Source organism: Tursiops truncatus, chromosome 7, assembly GCF_011762595.2.
Source record: "Tursiops truncatus isolate mTurTru1 chromosome 7, mTurTru1.mat.Y, whole genome shotgun sequence".
Classification (NCBI taxonomy): Eukaryota; Metazoa; Chordata; class Mammalia; order Artiodactyla; family Delphinidae; genus Tursiops; species Tursiops truncatus.
In genome coordinates, this window is record NC_047040.1 from 83347856 (window position 1) to 83366808 (window position 18953).

An 18953-nucleotide genomic window follows, 5' to 3' on the forward strand; every position below is an offset into this window, starting at 1 on the left:
ACCTTGTTCTCAATATGTATGGAATAAAATTGAGACTCATAAGAGGTTCAACATTCCAGCCAAGATCATAAAACTTTTTAGTATAAAAATCTGGAATTGCACAAATCTCTTCACACCATCCTCCTTCACATTGCTCAAGCCTCCAATTTCTTCCCTTCACAGAATCTTCACAGGGACTGTTCCTTTTGACTGGAGTACTCCTTCCCCTGGCTGCTTCTCATACTCAAGTTCTATCTGGAGGAGTCTACTCCATTGTTCTACATCTCTGTCCCTTATATTTTTCCTTGACAATACTAATCACAATATCTGATTGCTTTCCTTTGCATTTGCTTGTTTAGCTCTTTATTTTCTTACCATATCCACTCTAAGCTTCATGTCTACTAGGCCAATGTCTGGTTAGTTCATAACCCCATATCAAGCTTCCCTCATAGTACAATAAATAATTGTTAAGTGAATGAAGGAATGAATAAATGAAAGAAAGGAAGGAAAGAGGAAGGGAAGAAGGAAGGAAGGAAGGGTGGGAGGGAGGATGGAAGGAAGGAGGGAAGGAAGGAAGGAAATCATAACTTTCATCAAATTACTGGTTAAGAATTTATTGGATACATTCCTACATGGAAGTAGGGGATGTCTAGGGCGAGTTTGTTAAATGTTTACTTTTAAGCTGTTTGATTTCAGTCATATAATTACCTACAATAAAGATGGTAATGCCTGGCAGATGCAATGCCTCTTTCTCTCTCTCCACCAAGGGCAGACACTCCTAACCTATTAATAAGAGATTTTGTTCCCAAACACAGACTTGAACCAGAGTCTGTCTCAAAACAGAACTCTAGGCAGTCATTCTAAATGGATCTATGAAAGCTATTTGACATTTTTGATCTATGTGATATTACTGAATAGTTTTGTTTGTTGACTTTATTTTTGTTTTCTGTCTTTTCATTTTTAGTAAGATGATCAACTATAATGTAGACAGAAAGATCTGGAAATTTTTACATCTGGATGTCTTTGATAATTGTCATTAAATGATATAAATGAAACGTATTGAATGAATAACCATGAGTTTTAGAGACATGCATATTCCTAATCACTTATTTATTCTGTTCATGTACACATTCTTCTATGGGTGGGAAGAAAGAAAACTCTAATGCAGGCAAGCGTAAATGAATTTTAGACAGTTCAAAATTATAGTACCCCGAATCTGTTTATAAAACACATTTGCACATGTGCAATCAGGCTGAATTATAAATCTATGGTACTTTGCTCTTTTATACCTCTGATTTCCTGAATAAGCAAAAATCGTGGGTATTTCTCCTGTGGTGCCTTACTTGCCCTTTTGACAGCGAGCAACCTCTGTAAGATTTGTGCTTCCTCTTCCCTCTTCCAAACCCCTAGTAGAATTCAAGGAAGTGTCCTAGAATCCAGCTTTCTAAGAGTAGTGCTGCATTTGCCATACCACGCTTCCTACTAAAACAGTTTTGGGAGGTACTGCTGTCTTCCTGACAATTTGTTCTTTCTTTAAATAATACCATTCTGTCATATGATCCATCCCTAGAAGGTTATTTAATCTTCTTCTTTATTGTTTCTCACTGTTAAATGTATCATATGTACAAAAGAATATATATAGCATATCCCTGCAGCATAATATTTAGAATAAACATACAAATGAATAAATGAAAATAAATAAATAAGTTAATATGTACCCAGTACCCAGATGCATATACAGAAAATTACCAAGACTTGCAAAGAACTCTATTTGTCCCTCTTCCATCCCAGTTACCATTATTCTGCATTTGTGTTAATCAGTACCCTGCATCCTTCATAATTTTGTTAGATACATGTGTGTTCAAACACAACAAAAATTGTTACTTTTTAATCAGCTTTATGAAGTTATAATTTACATATAATAGAAGCCTCTCAATTTATGTTTATACTTTGTTGAATTTTGATTAGTATATTCAATATGTCTCTATGTCAAGATGTAGAATTTATCCTTAACCATGAAAAGTTCTCCTGAGCCTCTTTGCCAATAATCTTCTGCCTCCACCATAGACCCCAGCAACCTTTGATCAACTTTCTGTCATTTTAGTTTTGCTGTATCTAGAATATCATATGCATGGACTAATACAGTATATAGTCTTCCATGTCTGACTTCTTTTGTTTAACATAACACTAATGAGATTCATCCATTTGTGTTTATCGGTAGCTCATTTTTGAAAGTGTTCAGTAGTATTCCATTGTGTGAATATACTGTAATTCATTTTTCCATTTTCCGTTCAGTTGGCAGCCTCTTTGGTTGTTGCAGCTGTTTGGCTATCATGTATAAAAATGCTGTGACCATTTGCATACTATTTTTTGTAGGGACATATGTTTTTATTCCTCTTGGGTAAATACCTCGGAGTGGGTTTGATGAGTAGCTTGGTAAATATATGATTAACATTAAAAAAATTGAAACTCTAAAATTGTTTTCCAAAAGGACTATACCACTTTTCCTTCCCATCAACAATGTGAGTGTATCAGTAACTCCAAATTCTTGCCAGCAGTTAGTATGGTCTTAGTAGTCTTTTTTTTTTTTTAAAAAAAGACATCAATTGTACTCGAACATTTGTTACTTTTTTTTTCTTTTTTTAATTAATTAATTTATTTATGGATGTCTTGGGTCTTCGTTTCTGTGCGAGGGCTTTCTCTAGTTGTGGCAAGCAGGGGCCACTCTTCATCGTGGTGCGCGGGCCTCTCACTATCGCGGCCTCTCTTGTTGTGGAGCACAGGCTCCAGACGCGCAGGCTCAGTAGTTGTGGCTCACGGGCCTAGTTGCTCCGCGGTATGTGGGATCCTCCCAGACCAGGGCTCGAACCCGTGTCCCCTGCATTAGCAGGCAGATTCTCAACCACTGCGCCACCAGGGAAGCTCTTAGTAGTCTTTTTTATTTTGACCATTCTAGTGACTTTGTGATGTTATCTAATTGAGAATTTTATTTGCATTTTACCAACCTGAAATGATATTAAGCATATTTTATGATGTTTATGTACAATTTATATATCTGCTTTATAAATTTTACATCTTTTGCACATTTTATTTTTAGTCATGTTGTTTGTCTTTTTATTACTGAGTTTTAAGAGTTCTTTATATATTCTGGAAAGAAGTCACTTATCAGATACGTGTTCTGCAAATATTTTCCCCCAGTCTTTTTCTTGCCTTTTCATGTTCTAAATAATACTTTTCAAAGAGTAGAATTTTTTACTTTTGAGAAAGTCCTATTTGACTTTTTTCTTTTATGGTTAATATTCTATATCTTATCTTAGAAATATTTGCTTTCTCTAAGGTCATAAGATATTCTTCCCTGTTTTCTTCCAGAAGTTATATACGTTTAGCATTTTGGTTTAGATCTAAATATGATCCATTTTGAGGAAATTCTTTTACATGGATCAAAGTAAGTGTCAATATTTATTTCCTTTTTTATATGAATATTCAGGTCTTCCATGCACCCTTAATTTTCCTTTTTCTTTGAATTTACTATCATTTCTCCATTGAATTACCTGGTTTCTTTAGTTAGAAATCTATATCTAGACTCTTTCTTCTGCTTCAGTGATTTATATGTTTATCTTTATACCAATACCACCTTAGCTTGATTATTGTAGCTTTATAGTAAATCTATAAATCAAATACTCCAAATTTATTCTTCTTTACTGAAATTGTTTTGACTGCTCTAGATTTTGCATTTTCTTGCTAACTTTAGAATAAGCTTTTCAATTTCTACCAAAAGATCCTATATGGATATGATTGGAATTGTATTGAATCTAAGATTGATTTTTTTATGTTAGTAAGATATACAATCATAAACTTTGTCATTTTAACCATTTTATGTGTACAGTGCAGTGACATTAAGTACATTCACGTTGTTGTGCAACCAGCACCACCATCCAGAACTTTTTCATCTTCCCAAACTGAAACTCTGTACCCATTTAACAATAACTCTCCATTCTTTCCACTTCCAGTCTTTGGCAGCCACCATTCTACTTTCTGTCTCTATAAATTTGACTATTCTAAGTACCTCATATAAGTGGATTTATGCAGTTCTTGTACTTTTGTGTCAGACTTATTTCACTTAGAATAATGTCTGAGGATTCATCCGTGTTATAGAATATGTCAGAATTTCATTCTTTTCAAGGCAGAATAATATTCCATTGTATGTATAAATCACATTTTATTCTTCTGTTGATGAACTTTTGGGTTGTTTCCACCTTTTGACTGTTACGAATAATGATACTATTAGCCTGGGTGTACAGATACTTGCTTCAGTTCTTGCTTTCAATTCTTTTGGGTGTGTGCCCAGAAATTGCTGGATTGAATGGTAATTCTGTGTTTAACATTTTGAGGAACTGTCATGTTGCTTTACATAGTGACTACATCGTTTTACATTCCCACTAGCAATGCAGAAGGGCTGCAGTTTCTCCACATCCTTGCCATGCTTATTTCCTATTTTTCTCTTTTTTTAATAGCACAAAATATTTTTTTTCTTTTTCAGTAAAATTTTTATTTTAGATCAGTTTTAGATTAACAGAAACATTGCAAAGATAGTACAGAGTTTCCACAGGCCTCAAACTCAGTTTCCCCTAGTATTAACATCTTACTTTAGTACAGTACATTTGTTGTAATTAATAAACCACTATTGATATCTTGTACTTAATGACCTTTTTTTTTTGTTACAGGATCCCATTCGGGATACCACATTACATTTAGTTTACATGGCTTCTTAAGCTCCTTTTAGGTGTGACAGTTTCTCAGGCTTTCCTAGTTTTTAATGATCTTAACAATTTTGAGGAGTAATGGACAGGTATTATGTAGATGGTATCTCATTTGGGATAGGTCTGTTGTTTTTCTCATAATTAGAATATATGGTTTTGGGAATATATGGTTTTGGGAAGGAATATATGGTTTTGGGAAGGAAGACCACAGCAGTAAGTATCATTTTCATCACATCATCTATTGTTTTACACTCTAATTCTAATAAACTATACTGATATTTTTTGGATTCCTACAATAAAACCTGATTTATTATTATATATTACACTTTTAAATATATATTTCTGGATTTGATTATGAAAATTAGGTTACAAATATTTGCACCTATATTCATGAGGAATATTGATCTGTAATTTCCTTTCTTTGTGAAATCTTTGCCTGAATTTAGAATAAGGGTATTGATGGTCTCATAAAATCAGTTTTGAAGTGTTCTCATTTCTGTTTTCTGGAAGAATTTGGGTAGAATTACTATTATCACTTCCTTTTATCTTTGGTAGAATTCACCAGTGTAGCCATCTAAGCCAGGTAGTTTCTTTGTAATAAGGTTTATAACCAGAAATTCAATTTCATTAATATGCATAGGGCTATTCAAATTATTTGTTTCTTCTTTAGTCAGGTTTGATCATTTGTGTCTTTCAAGGAGTTTCCATTTCATATAAGTTATCACATTTATTGTATAAAATTTTTACGCTAGTTTCTTAGTATCATTTGCAATGCTGCAGAATCTGAAGTGATGTCAAATCTCTCGTTCCTGATGTTTTGTTGTCTCTCTTTTCTTTCTTCTTAATTTTAATTTATCCATCTGTTTAGAGGTTTATCAATTTTGCTGATCTCCTGACATATTCAGACTTCTGTTTCATTGATTTTTTTGTCCTATTTTTTTGTTTTCAGTTGTGTTAATTTCTATGCTTACCTTTATTATTTTCCTCCCTCTGCTTATTTGCTTTTGATATGCTCTTCCTTTCCTAATTTCTTAAGATGGAAGCTCATGTCATTGCTATAAGGCAGTTTTGTTTTTTATAAAAGCATTGTATTATGAGCTGAAATGTCTTCCCTCTACCATCCCTGTGAAATTAATACGTTGAAGTCTTAACCCCCAGTACTTCAGAATGTGACTGTGTTTTGAGATAGGGCCTTTAACGTAGTTACTAAGATAAAATGAAATCATAAGGTGGTTCCTAATCCAATATGACTGGTGTTCTTATAAGAAGAGGAAGTTTGGACATAGTCCCTGCGATACTATGATTTATACTAAGAATGTACATTTGGTTTTCATCCCTGTTCCTGGCACAGAGATCTTAAAAACCTTGGAATTTCCTGAGATGAGAGCAATAAAGGTGTCTTTCATTGTTAGTGAGATGACTTTTGGAAAACACATAAGGTTGGAGGCTGGCTGGTTGCTAGGGGAGCCAACCATGTGATTAGAGGGTTGGCACTGTCAGTCCCACACCCTTGACCTCCAGGGAGGGGAAAGGGGCTGGAGATTGAGTTTAATCACCAATGGTCAAAGATATAATCAATCATGCCTATGTAATGAAGCCTCCATAAAATCCCCAAAAGATGAGGTTCACAGAACTTATGGGTTGGTGGGTTCATGGCGATTCTGAGAGAGTGATACACTCAGAAAGAGCATAGAAGCTCCTCACCCTTTCCTCATACCTTGCCCTATGCATCTTTTCCAACTAGCTGTTCCTGAGATATATTCATTTATAGCAAACTGGTAATCTAGTAAGCAAAATGCTTCTCTGAGCTCTATGAGCCAATCTAGCAAATTGGTCAAACTCATGGAGAGGGTTGTTGGAAATTCTGAAGCCAGTCTTTCAGAAGAACAGGTGACAACCTGAACTTGTGATTAGTGTTTAGGGATGGGGAGGAGTCTTGTGGGATTGAGCCCTTAACTTGTGGGATCTGACACTAACTCTCTAGATAGTGTTGGAATTGAGTTGAATTGTAGGACACCTAGCTGGTGTTCAAGAATTGCTTGGTGGTATGGAAAAAAACACACATTGTAATTGGTGCCAGAAAGGAGGACAAGCACAGAGAAAATAGTACGTGAACATAAAAATGGCCATCCGCAAGCCAAGGAGAGAGACCTCCTTGAAACAATCCTGCCAACCCTTTGATCTCAGACCTCCAGCCTCCAGAACTGTGAGAAAATGAGTATCTGTTGTTTAAGCCACCCAGTCTGTGGTACTTAAGGCAGACCTAGCAAACTAATTATTTGTTATATTGTGTTTTCATTTTCATTTAGTTTAAAATATTTAATTTTCTTTTCAGTTTTTCCTTGACCCATGATTTTTTGGATTGTTTAGAAGTGTGTTACACAATTGCCATATATTTGTGGGTTGTCTTGATATCAAGTTGTTTTTGTTTGCTTGTTTTTGGTGTGTTTAAAGGAGCATACATTATATTCCTTACTTTGTGGCCCAGAATATGGTTTATTTTGTCAGTATTTTATGTTTACTTGTTAATGTTGTGTATTCTGCTGAGTCTAGTGCTCTACAATGTCAACTAGGTCAAATTGGTTGATATATTGTACAAGTTTTCTCTATTAATACTTTATTTTTGACAACATGTTCTACCAATTACTGGGAAAGAAGGGTTGAGATCTTAAATCATATTTGTTAATGTACTTCTTTTGTTAGTTCTGTCAGTTTTAGCTTCATGATTTTAATTCTGATATTAGGTACATAAACATGTAGAATTATTATGCCTTTTTGATTAATTGACCTCTTTTTCATTATAATGGGTCCTTCTTTATTTTTGTTAATATTTTTTACTTGAAGCTTACTTTTCTAATGTTACTAAAGACTTTTCAACTTTCTTTTGTTTAGTAGTTGTGTGGTATGCAGTTTCCAAGCTATTATTTTTTTTAATATTGTTTTTATATTTAAATGTCTTTGTATACATTTTGTAAAAACTTTGTTTATAGCTGAGTCACTTTTTTATACAATCTGAAAATTTCTATTCTTTATTTGGAATGTTTAAATCATTTCACTAATGCAAATGTTGATATGGTTGCATTTAAATCTACCATTTTGCCATTTGCTTTCTCTGTATAAAATATGTTCTTTCTTCTTTTTCCTTCTTTTCCTGCCTCCTTTTAGATTATTTTAATGTTTTATAATCACATGTTATCTCCACTATTGGATTATTATCTATGCCTCTCCTTGTGATTTTAGTAGATCTAACAAGACAAATTCTTAACTTTTAGTTTATTTTAACTATTATACCACTTCACACAGAGTGTGAGAACTTTTAACAGTATACCTCTCTTTTATCTCTCTTATCCTTTGTGCTTTTTGGTCATATAATTTACCTCTAGATGTTATAAAATTCAAAATACCTTGCTATGTTGTTGTTGTTGTTTTTTTAATTTAACTAGTTGACTATCTTTCACAGAGGTTAAAATGAGAGAAAAATTTTTGCATGTGTTACCACTTATTTACCATGTGTGGTCCCCATTGTTGCTTTATGTAGATCCAAATTTCCATCTGGTATCATTTTCCTTTTGCCTGAAGAATTTCCTTTAACATTTCTTGTAGTTCAGTTAGCTGGTGGTAAATTCTCTCAGCTTTTATTTTCTGAAAAAGACTTCCTTCACTTTTGATAGTTTGCTAAGTATAGATGTCCAGGTTGACTGTTGTCCATTCCACCCTCCCCCCAATATTTAAGACGTTACTCCATTACCTTTAGACAAACATAGTTTCAGAAAACACATCTGCTGTTATTTTTTATCTTTGTCCTGTGTGCTTAATGTGTCTTTGTTCTCTGGATGCTTTTAAGATTTACTCTTTGTCATTGGTATATAGGAATTTGATTTTGATATGCCTTTAGGTGTTTTTCTTTGTTTATTCTACATGAGTTTTGATGAGATTTTTGGGTGTGTGGGTTTATAGTTTTTGTCAAATTTGGAAAAATTTTGATGATTATTTCTTCAAATATCTTTGGTTTTCCATCCTTCCTCCTGAACCACAGTTACTCATGTATTAGGTGACTTTATTTTGGTTTCTATGGTTCTCAGAAACATGCTTCCCTGCCATGACCATATCCTTATCTCTAGAATCTGTGAATACGTTCCTTGCATAGTAAAAGGGATTTTCCAGATGTGACCGTGTTAAGGACATTGAGATGGAAATATTGTCCTGCATTATCTGAGTGGGCCCAGTATCACATAGTCCTTTAAAGCAGAGAAACTTTTCTGACTGTGATCACAAAAAAGAGATGTGACCATTAGAGCAGTGGTCCCCAACCTTTTTGGCACCAGGGACCTGTTTCGTGGAAGACAATTTTTCCACAGACCAGGGCAGGGGGATGGGGGATGGTTTCAGGATGATTCAAGTGCATTACATTTATCGTGCACTTTATTCCTATTATTATTACATTGTAATATGTAATGAAATAATTATACAACTCACCATTATGCAGAATCAGTGGGAGCCCTGATCTTGTTTTCACTTGCCACTCACTGATAGGGTTTCGATATGAGTCTGCAAGCAATTGATTTATTATGGGCTCTGTGCAGTCAAACCTCTCTGCTAATGATAATCTGTATTTGAAATCTGTGTGTCAGAGGGATATGAAATGAGGATTCAAGCCACTGTTACTGGTTTAAAAATGGAAGAAAGAAGCTATGAGCCAGGGAATGTGGGGAGCCTCTAGAAACTGTAAAAGGCAAGTAAATAGATTCTACTCTAGAACCTTTGGAAGGAGTGTAGTCCTGCCTACACCTTGATTGTAGCCCAGTAAGACCTACGTTGGACTTCTAACCCACAGAATTGTAATATAACAAATTTGTGTTGTTTAAGCCACTAAGTTTGTGGTAATTTGTATGGAAGCAATAGAAAACCGGTGCAGTCCCGCAGATTTCTAGTGCACCATTTATCATTTTTCAGCGTTTGTTTTTCTCTGTGCTTTATTCTGAATAATTTTGATTACTGTGTCTTTAAGTTCAAATTTACTCTTCATTCCTTCTGCAGTGTCTAATTATCTGTTAATCCCAACAAATGTATTTTCCGTTTAATATATTTATTTTCATCCTAGAAGTTCCAGTTGAATGTTTGTATCTTCATTCACTCTCCTCATTATATCCATGTTGTTCTTAACATCCTAGTATAACTTTTATGATGGTTAAGATTCTTGTCTCCTAACTCTATCCTCTTCCTAAATTCCAGGTCTGTTTCTATTAAAGTTTTTTCCTGCTTCTTCATATGCTTAGAAATAATTTTTGGATGCCAGACATTCTAAAATTTAATTTGTCCAATGCTGAAGTTCATAATACTTCTTTAAAGAGTGTTAGACTTTGTTCTGGCATGCTGTTAAGTTACTAACAGATCAATTTCATCCTTTGGAGCCTTCTTTTAAAGATTTATTAGATAAAAGGCAGTACAACATTTATTCTAGGGCTAATTTAGCCACTAGTGGAAAACTCTTCTGAAGATTCTAACCAATGTTTAATTTTTTTCAATGAGGTTTTAACAATCCTGTCTAGTGATAACTTGAAGTATTCCTAGTTTGGTTTTTTTTGTTTGTTTGTTGCTAAGAATCATTAGGTTTACCCCAATCTTGTGAGGTATTATGCCATGCATGTCCAGATTAGTTCAGAGCCAGAGACACTCAGTGAGACCCTACTGATCATACTGTGTGTATTCTTCTGCTATTTCTCTTTGCTCAGTATTAAATTTAGAGATTCAAAGATGTTGTGGCATTAACTATCCTCATTTGTTCTCTTCTCTATAATATTATACTGTATGAATATATAAACAGTTATCTATTATCCTCTTGTTCACTCCTCATACTTTGCTGTTACAAAAAGGTCTCTACTAACATTCTTAAACATGTCTCCTAGTCTGAGCAAGAATTTCTTTAAGATATATTCTTTGAAGTATATTGAATAGAACCAAGAATACAGTTCTTCCACTTTACTAAGTATTGCAAATTGTTTTCCAAAGTGGTATTCCCAATTTATACTTCCACTTGCAGTGCATAAAATTTGGTCTGATTTAAAATTTTGACAATGTGATGATTTGAAATAGTTTGTTATTGAAGTTTTAACTTGCCTATCTCTGATTACTAAGGACATTAAGCATCTTTTCATGTATTTACTGATTATTTTTTATTCTTCTTCTGTGAAATGTCTTTTTATATTTTTGCCATTTTTTCTAATGGGTAGAATCTTTTTCTTATTAACATGGAAAATTACCCTGAATACTAACCATTATTGTTTGGTATTCCAAATATCTTCTCATATTTTTTTAAATCTACTTATATAAATCTTGATAAATAGAAATGTGTAATTTTATTAAAGTACAATTTATACAAATTTAGCTCTATAGTTTTGGGGCTTTTGGTCTTCCTTGAGAAATTATTACTTAGCTCAAGGTCATAAGTATATGATATATCTAAATATTTTCAAATGGTACTTTTACATTTTAGGTTTTGGTTCATCTGAAATAGCATTTTATAAGGTAGAAGTTCATTTGTGTTTTTACATTTTCCATCATTTCCAGCCATGATCTGCAATTGCAACCTTATTACATAAGTGTGTGCATATAAACACATGTATATGCACATATATACACAGATATACATATGCACGTATACATATATAGTGCATGGTTTATATATTAGCTCTTTTGTGCAGTCTTCTAAACCTGTATTAATATTGAACTCTTAATTAACTCTTAATTAATTTATGGAACCCTAACTCTTGAAACCTAAGTCAAGCTTTCCTTTTTTAAGAGTGTCTTGGTTACTCTTGTGGTTTTCTCTTGTATATTAAACTTAGAAAAACATCTATAAAGCTAAAAAAAAAAACAAACTCTTGAATTTTCTCTGAAATTGTACATGATCCATAGGTTAAAGTAGGGAAAATTGATGTTTTTATAATGAGCATTCCTATCCAATGTATTCTATTCCTTAATATGTTTCATTATTATTATTGTTATTTACATTAAAAATATGTGATATCTTTCATGAAATTTTGTACAAATTACATTATAGGCCTTCAAACTATTATAAATAGTAACTGTAGTAGTTATTAGGTTCAGCTACATGTGACAGAAAATCCAAAATAATATTTCTAAATAAGATATAAATGTATTTCTTTCACATGTAAAGAAGTCTGGAGATAAATTTTTCCAGAACTTAGTTCTCATTATCACAAAATTTTATCCTCATGGTCCAAAATGACTGCTAGAACTCCAGCCTTTAGGTCACATACCAGGCAGTAGGAAGGAGACCAAATTGAAGAAAGATAACTTTTTTTCCTTTTAAGGCCACTGCTCAGAGGTTGCACAAGAGCTGCCGATTATATCTCATTAAATGAAACTTGGTCAAGGGTGACTGGGAAATATAATCTCTGTCCAGAAAGCTACATGACCAACTAAGAATAATGCTTTCCATTGCTACTATAGACTGAATGTTTTTGACACCTCACAATTCCTATTTTGAAATCTCAACCCTCAAAACGGTATTAGGAGATGGGCCTTTTAAAGATGATTACGTCATGAGGGTGGAGTCCCCATGAATGGGACTTTTATATGATGCCCCAGAGAGGTCCTTTGCTCCTTCCACCATGTGAGGTCACAGCAAGAAGTCAGCTGTCTATGGACCAGGAAATGGGCCCTCACCAGACATCAAAGCTGCTGGTGCCTTGATCTTGGACTTCCTAGCCTCCAGAACTGTGAGAGCTGAATATCTGTTGTTTCCAAGCCACCCTGTCCATAGTATTTTGTAATAGCTGCCCAAAGGGACTAAAAGAATTACTAAAAAAAGAAGAGACAGTAGTGTAAACCCAATAGTACTTGTTCCTTAATTTTTCTTTTAATTGAACCATCTAAGTGTTGGAGAATTGTTATACATACCCTAGGAACAGCACCCAGCCAACAACTGATGGAAATAAGACTATAAATGCTAGGTTCCCTTGCCCCATGGGTGGATAACTCCAAGGTGCACATTACATCAACCCCCAGATTTCCTCAGCAAAAGAAACAACTTGCTTGATAATGCCTACTTTAGTGACTGCCTTCTCTTCCCTATATCACTTTTGCTCTCTCCTGGGATTAAGTTCAAAATAAGCTTCTCTCTTTCTCTCAGAGAGACATATATGTCTATATGCATATATATATTAAATTTGTACAAAGTACATTATAGGTCTTCAAACTGTGAACAGTAACTGTAATGGTTCTATATGTCTATGTGCATATATATATATATTATATATATATAATTTTTCTATGGGAAAAGTAATCTTTAAAGCTTAATTTTAGAGAAAAGAATAACAACATTAAGAATCATTACTTTAGTAGGTGTCTACACCCTAAGTGGGTTTAAAGAAAATTTCTTTTTTTTTTTTTTCAGTTCACATTTTTTCAGATGAATTCATTATGATTTTCACATAGATCAGATACAGGCCCACCTCAGCGGCTTTCTAGTGGATAATTAATTTCTTAGTAGAGTGCTCGAAACAAAAGGACAGTAACGTTCAGAGGATCTTAGTAATAATGGCCAGAGTGATGCTGGTGATTTAGAGCCAAGAGCGTTCTGCTCATTAAGGTACTCATAGCAGAACACAGCCATCTTTTCCCATGAGCCTGTTTTTGTAGGTCCCTGGCTTCTCCTGTGGCTTTGTTAAACACAGTAATCTTAAATGGGTTTATTGACTTTTCCAATCCATATTAGCATGTGTCTATTGTAAATAGCAGGTAGTAGGGACTTGCAGCCTTCTGTGGTGGGCAACTCTTACTAAAATCAGTAATAGAGCAGTGGAAGTAAAATCACAGAGGGGTAGAAAGCAAGCACACTGAAATATTAAAAAGTCCAGCTGTGAAAAGCTTTCCAGGGTGTTTTTTTCCATATCAAAATGTGTTTTAAACACTTTTTGAGTATTATTATAATTAACTATAGTCGTTTTGTAAGCAGTTCCTTTTGTAAGTGAAAAACCTACCATCACTTAGAGGGTACTCGTTTTTGACATTGAGCTCTTAAGTGGATAATTATATTTATTGAGAGGTGATGCTCACTTGACCACTTGGTATTTTGGTTTAGGCCAAGGGGAAACAAGGCAGGTGAAGTGTTTTTATTTATAAGGAAACAGATATTGCTATTGTGACTCCATTTCTCAGGAGCAGTTTGTTAACTAAATCTGTTTCCAGCAACTACAATGTTCTTCTCTTCCTTGTTCTTGGAAAATTAAAGGCTTCTACCTTAGAAAAGTGAGTGATACATTATCCACTCGCTCTAAATTGAACCCATTTGGAGCTATTTGCATCTTGTAGAACCTACAGCTGAGTGCTGTGCTCAGAGGTGTAATGAGAGGTTGTCACAACACACTGGAGGTGGCCCCGTAACAAAATGATCCCCTGTCAATCCCCTCACAGGAAATGCTTTGGCAACCTGTAATTCGGCCCCAGTATTAACATCCTGCCTGGGTTTTGTTAAATGGCACCTTCTAGGAAGTAGAGCTGGGGAACTTGTGTTTAATAATGTTTTAAGAGGAATATTTGATGGAAGTTTTAGAAAGCATCACATGGGGTTAACGGTGATTTGTCATTTGCTTCTAATTAAAGGACCTAATCTCTTATCACTGAAGCAGTCGTTTTTTTATACTAAAGGCACAGATGTGAATGGAAACATATTAATGAGATGTCATACTACATAGTCATTTAGTGTTTTGTTTAACTTAAACATAGCAGAAAATGTGTGTCTAAGTAGACACATGTAATGACATCCTGATAGAATTATAATTTCCTGCATTTGCATAATCTTCGGTAAAATTCAAACTAGGTTCACCTTGCATTGCTAATTTCAGTTCCCAAATCTGCCTTTTTAGAAAATTAAGGCTAGACCTAAGTACTAAAGAAGCAGAAAGGGCTTATTGTTAGTTTCCTTCAAATTAAAACTGGAATTGTAATTTAAATGTTTGTGTGCCAGGTGTTTTAAAAAGTGACAGGAACCATTCAAATTGGCAGAAAGTTGCATTTCCTGAAGCTATTTAAAATCTTCTATGCGAAATCATCCCAGGAGCTTGGCAGGTCTTTGGTCTGAGCTACAGCTGAAATGTGACTTCTGGGCCTGGGAAACTATGATTGATCAAGGGCCCTGGTGTGTCCAGGTCCAAAATTCCATGAGCTATAACTTCCAAGAGTCAGGTAATTAGGCAATGAGAGAAGCAGCAGGAACAACCATATTTAACTACCCCCCTGATGTATACCACGTGACTCCATTCGCCCAGCAAGACAGCTCTGGATGTGAGTTAAAATCAGGTAATCTCAAAATAGTTTAGGGATGTGGAAAGACATTGAAATTGAATACCTCAGACATTGACAATGAATACCTCAGATTATTAGTGTGGTTGCCAGTAGGAAAACCTAATTATTCTAAGGCCTGTTTAAAAGGTATTTCAGAAAATATCTTCCAAGTTCTGTCAACATGGCATATTGTGCTTCAGGGATCCCATTCATTTAGTGAAAAAAAGGATTTGTTGAACCTTACCATCAGCCAGACATTGCTAGGAACAAAATGATGAGTTTCTCTACTCTCATACATAACAATAAATTTTTTTACATGAGTAAGTAACTTTCTACTAATACAAATAAAATGAAAGTTGTTTTTTCAGAAAGATGAGAAACAATCAATGCGATGGACTTTTTTTTTTTCCTTTTTGCAAACGCTGTCATCCCTTTAATTGTTCTTAAGCTCAGCTAGGGTTAAACATCATAGTAGCTTTAAATGTCTCACTTGGCTACACACAGGTACTTACCCATGCCCAGTTAGATACAAAATAACCTAGCAGATTAAAAGGGAATAGATTTTACAGTTTAAAAAGGCAAACTATATATGAAGTGCAGACTACAGTTGGATTAATTTTGTAAAAGGTGACAGCCAGCAAGGATAATTCAGGTATTCAAATGAGTAGTTATGAAATTTCACCGCACAGAAATTGTACATAGAAACTTATAAATGTAGATTCTTCTGCCTGATCCTAAGGGATTTTAATTCAGAAATTTTGAGTCTTGACTGGAATTCGGCCTTTTCCACAGGCTCCAAAGATTATTATGAGTTAGCACATGACCAGACTTGAAATACTCTGTTTGGTTATCAATTTTCATATTAAAGTTGTTTGGGGCAAACTCACTGTAAACTTTAATATTACTGACAAAGATGGTTTTTTATTCATATATAGAGAATGAGAGCTAATATGTGTTCTTTTTCATTTATTTTAATACATTAAGTAGAGTTTAAGTTCACATTTGTAATTCCCAGAAGGCAGATAAAATTTTTTTGGTGATTTTCCTATACATTCTGCCATTTTATTTTCTACAGGCAAGCCCTAGCAAACGTACTATCTCCATGGGACAAAGGCGCTACTCAATATCAGAAAAAAAAATTAACTTGGAAACCAAAAGCAATCAACTTTGTGATTGACAGTTGTGGCAGATTTTCTTGATCCTTTTGAATTTTTAAATTTATTCTTTGAATTTTAATGAAAGCCAATGGTATCTTAGGTATACTTGTGGAAGCATCATATTTTTAATTTATTTTTAAATTATTTTTATTTTAAATTAAAATTGTTATTGATATAATTGTAAATTCACATACATTTGCAAGAAATTAAACAGAAAGATCCTGAATATGTTTCACCCAGTGGTAAGGTCTTACAAAATTATAGTAACACACTGTAACCAGCATATAGATATTGGTACAATCCACTGGTTTTCAGATTTCCCTGATTTTGCTTGTGTTTATTTGTGTGTGTGCATTTTTTAATGGTATCCCATTATTACACATTTTTTCACGTTTGACACTTTGTACTACTTTTCTGTCTTTTGAATTAAAATTAGACAAGAGAATATAAACTAACTTAACACATGAGAAACCACCACTCAACTCTAATAATAAGGTTGAAATTCATTTGTGTATCCCTTATGTATTCCTTCTCCTTCCTCTCCCCTCGGAGGTAAACACCATCCCATATTCAATATTTTAATATTTCACTACATATATAGTTAGAAATAAGCAATACGTGTTAAAGTTTTGCACGTGTCAAACTCTAAACAAATGGTCATAAAGTACCTATGGTATTCTGAATGTAAGCATAGCCTAGTGAATGTATGTACCTTGAGTTGAGCCTTGAGGTTATTTCCATTTTACCATGATTACAACTGAGGCTTCAATGGACATTCCAATACATGGGTAGATGTTGGGGAGTTTCTCTGAATGTATGAATGGTAGTGGACTTGTCAGATGATAGGGTAAGGGCATCTTCAACTTTCCTGAATATTAGTAAATAGTTCTCTATACTGGCTGTATATTTACACTCAATAGAAGTGTACTGGAGTTCTGGTTTGTCTACATCATTGCATTGTCTAACTTTTAAATTCTTTCTCAATGAGATAGGCTCTGTACTTTTCAATTAGGAAACTACAATTCCCACATTTGTAAAATGAAAAGAATAATAATACCTATTTCACAAGTTGTGATGAATTCTAAATGTGAAAATACATATGAAAGCACTTAGCACACTGTCTGACACCCAAAAGAAGTTCATATGTTTTATATCAAAATGTGAAAAAGTGCAAAGTGTTCTGCTTTAAACTCAGTTGATCAGGATGTCTTCTTAGGTGATATGTTTGGTGATGCTTAATTATAACCCCTTGCATTGGGGTTGATGGTTGAACATGATATTTAATGACAGCAGGCTCATGCAATATAGCACTGATTCTGACTGTTCTTGGAGCCTAAGCGAACAATACTCCTCCAACCCCCCAAAAGTCTATGACCTAGTCCTACCTTAGGAGACATGAGACTGTCAGAATTATAAAAATGCTAAGACCCTGTGAGCATCTAGAAGAGGTGGTCCTCTAACAGGAGACTGCAGGCAGATGGATGGAAAGACAAGGATAAATGAATGAGTTACAATGTTACCTTGAGATTCTAGAATCCTCTCACATCCTGAGGACATGCCAAGGGCTAAGCTTCTGGGGGCAAATTAGGTTTGATCTCCAGCCACATTTTTGGCTATCCAGTATTGCCTTTGTTGTCCTTAGCAGAGTGTGTGTCCACTGAAGAGAGAAATGAACATCTAGCAGAATTAATGTCTGGCTGTGAACATGAGGTTGGTGAATAGGGTCTAACAGCTCAAGCTATTAGAATGATTAGGAATCCAGTGTATTTTCAAAGATGAGCAATAATATCTTTGCTCAGAAATTAGCAGACTTCATCAGAAAATATTTTTCTGGAAGTAGTCAGCAGAAAACTAGGCAGGCAATATGCAACTGTTGTTAAGAGAATGACCTCTGAAATCAGAAAGCTTTGCCGGCTACCAACTGTGTGATCTTGGAAAAGTTTTGTAACCGCCTTTGTCAGTTTTCTCATCTTTAACAGTATTTACAATGTGAGTTTATTATGAGGATCAAGTAAGATATTTTATCAAAAGAAAAAAGTACACATGATATATTTTAACTTATCCATGAGAAAATTCTCCTGAAGGGGAATGCCTACACTGTACCAGAATTTCAGTCCACAAGGAGTAATTCTGTGGTGACTTGGAAGTGACAAAAACTGAGAGAGAGAGAAACCAACTGAGCCACATTAGAGTTCAGAATAACTCAGCCAAATGTGAGAGACTTAAGTGTGGCAGAATGGACAAAGTGAAATTTTATGCATTCGGAATTTTAAAACCTCAGAAAGAGTGAGATAGAGAAACTCTCCCAGCAGCCAAGCCCACTTATCAGGAGGTGATCAGTCAGGTTCCTGGAAGGAAACCAAAATCACCCAGCTCTGGGGTTTAAAGAGACTTTATTTACAGAGGTATGAGTAGGGTTAAAGGAAATCTCAAAGAATGGGGACAGGAACCCAGGGAATAAGGAGAGCAAGAAACCACCGCTATCCCTGGCCTGAAGTGGCAAGGGAGGGACTGGTGTTTCCAGAGCTTAGGGAGAGCTAGAGCCTCCAGGAAGGAAGCCTCCTCCAGAAAGGAAAGCCTGACAGAAGCTGTGGCTGAAAAACTGCTCCTCGGAGCTCCATGTGTTTAAAACTCACCTTGGGTTATTGTTAAAGGGCAAGTTCTGTTTCTGTCTCTCTATGGTATTTGAGCCCATATTCTGCAGTTTTAATAAGCCCGCAAGTGATTTCCATGCTACCTGTTCCATCCT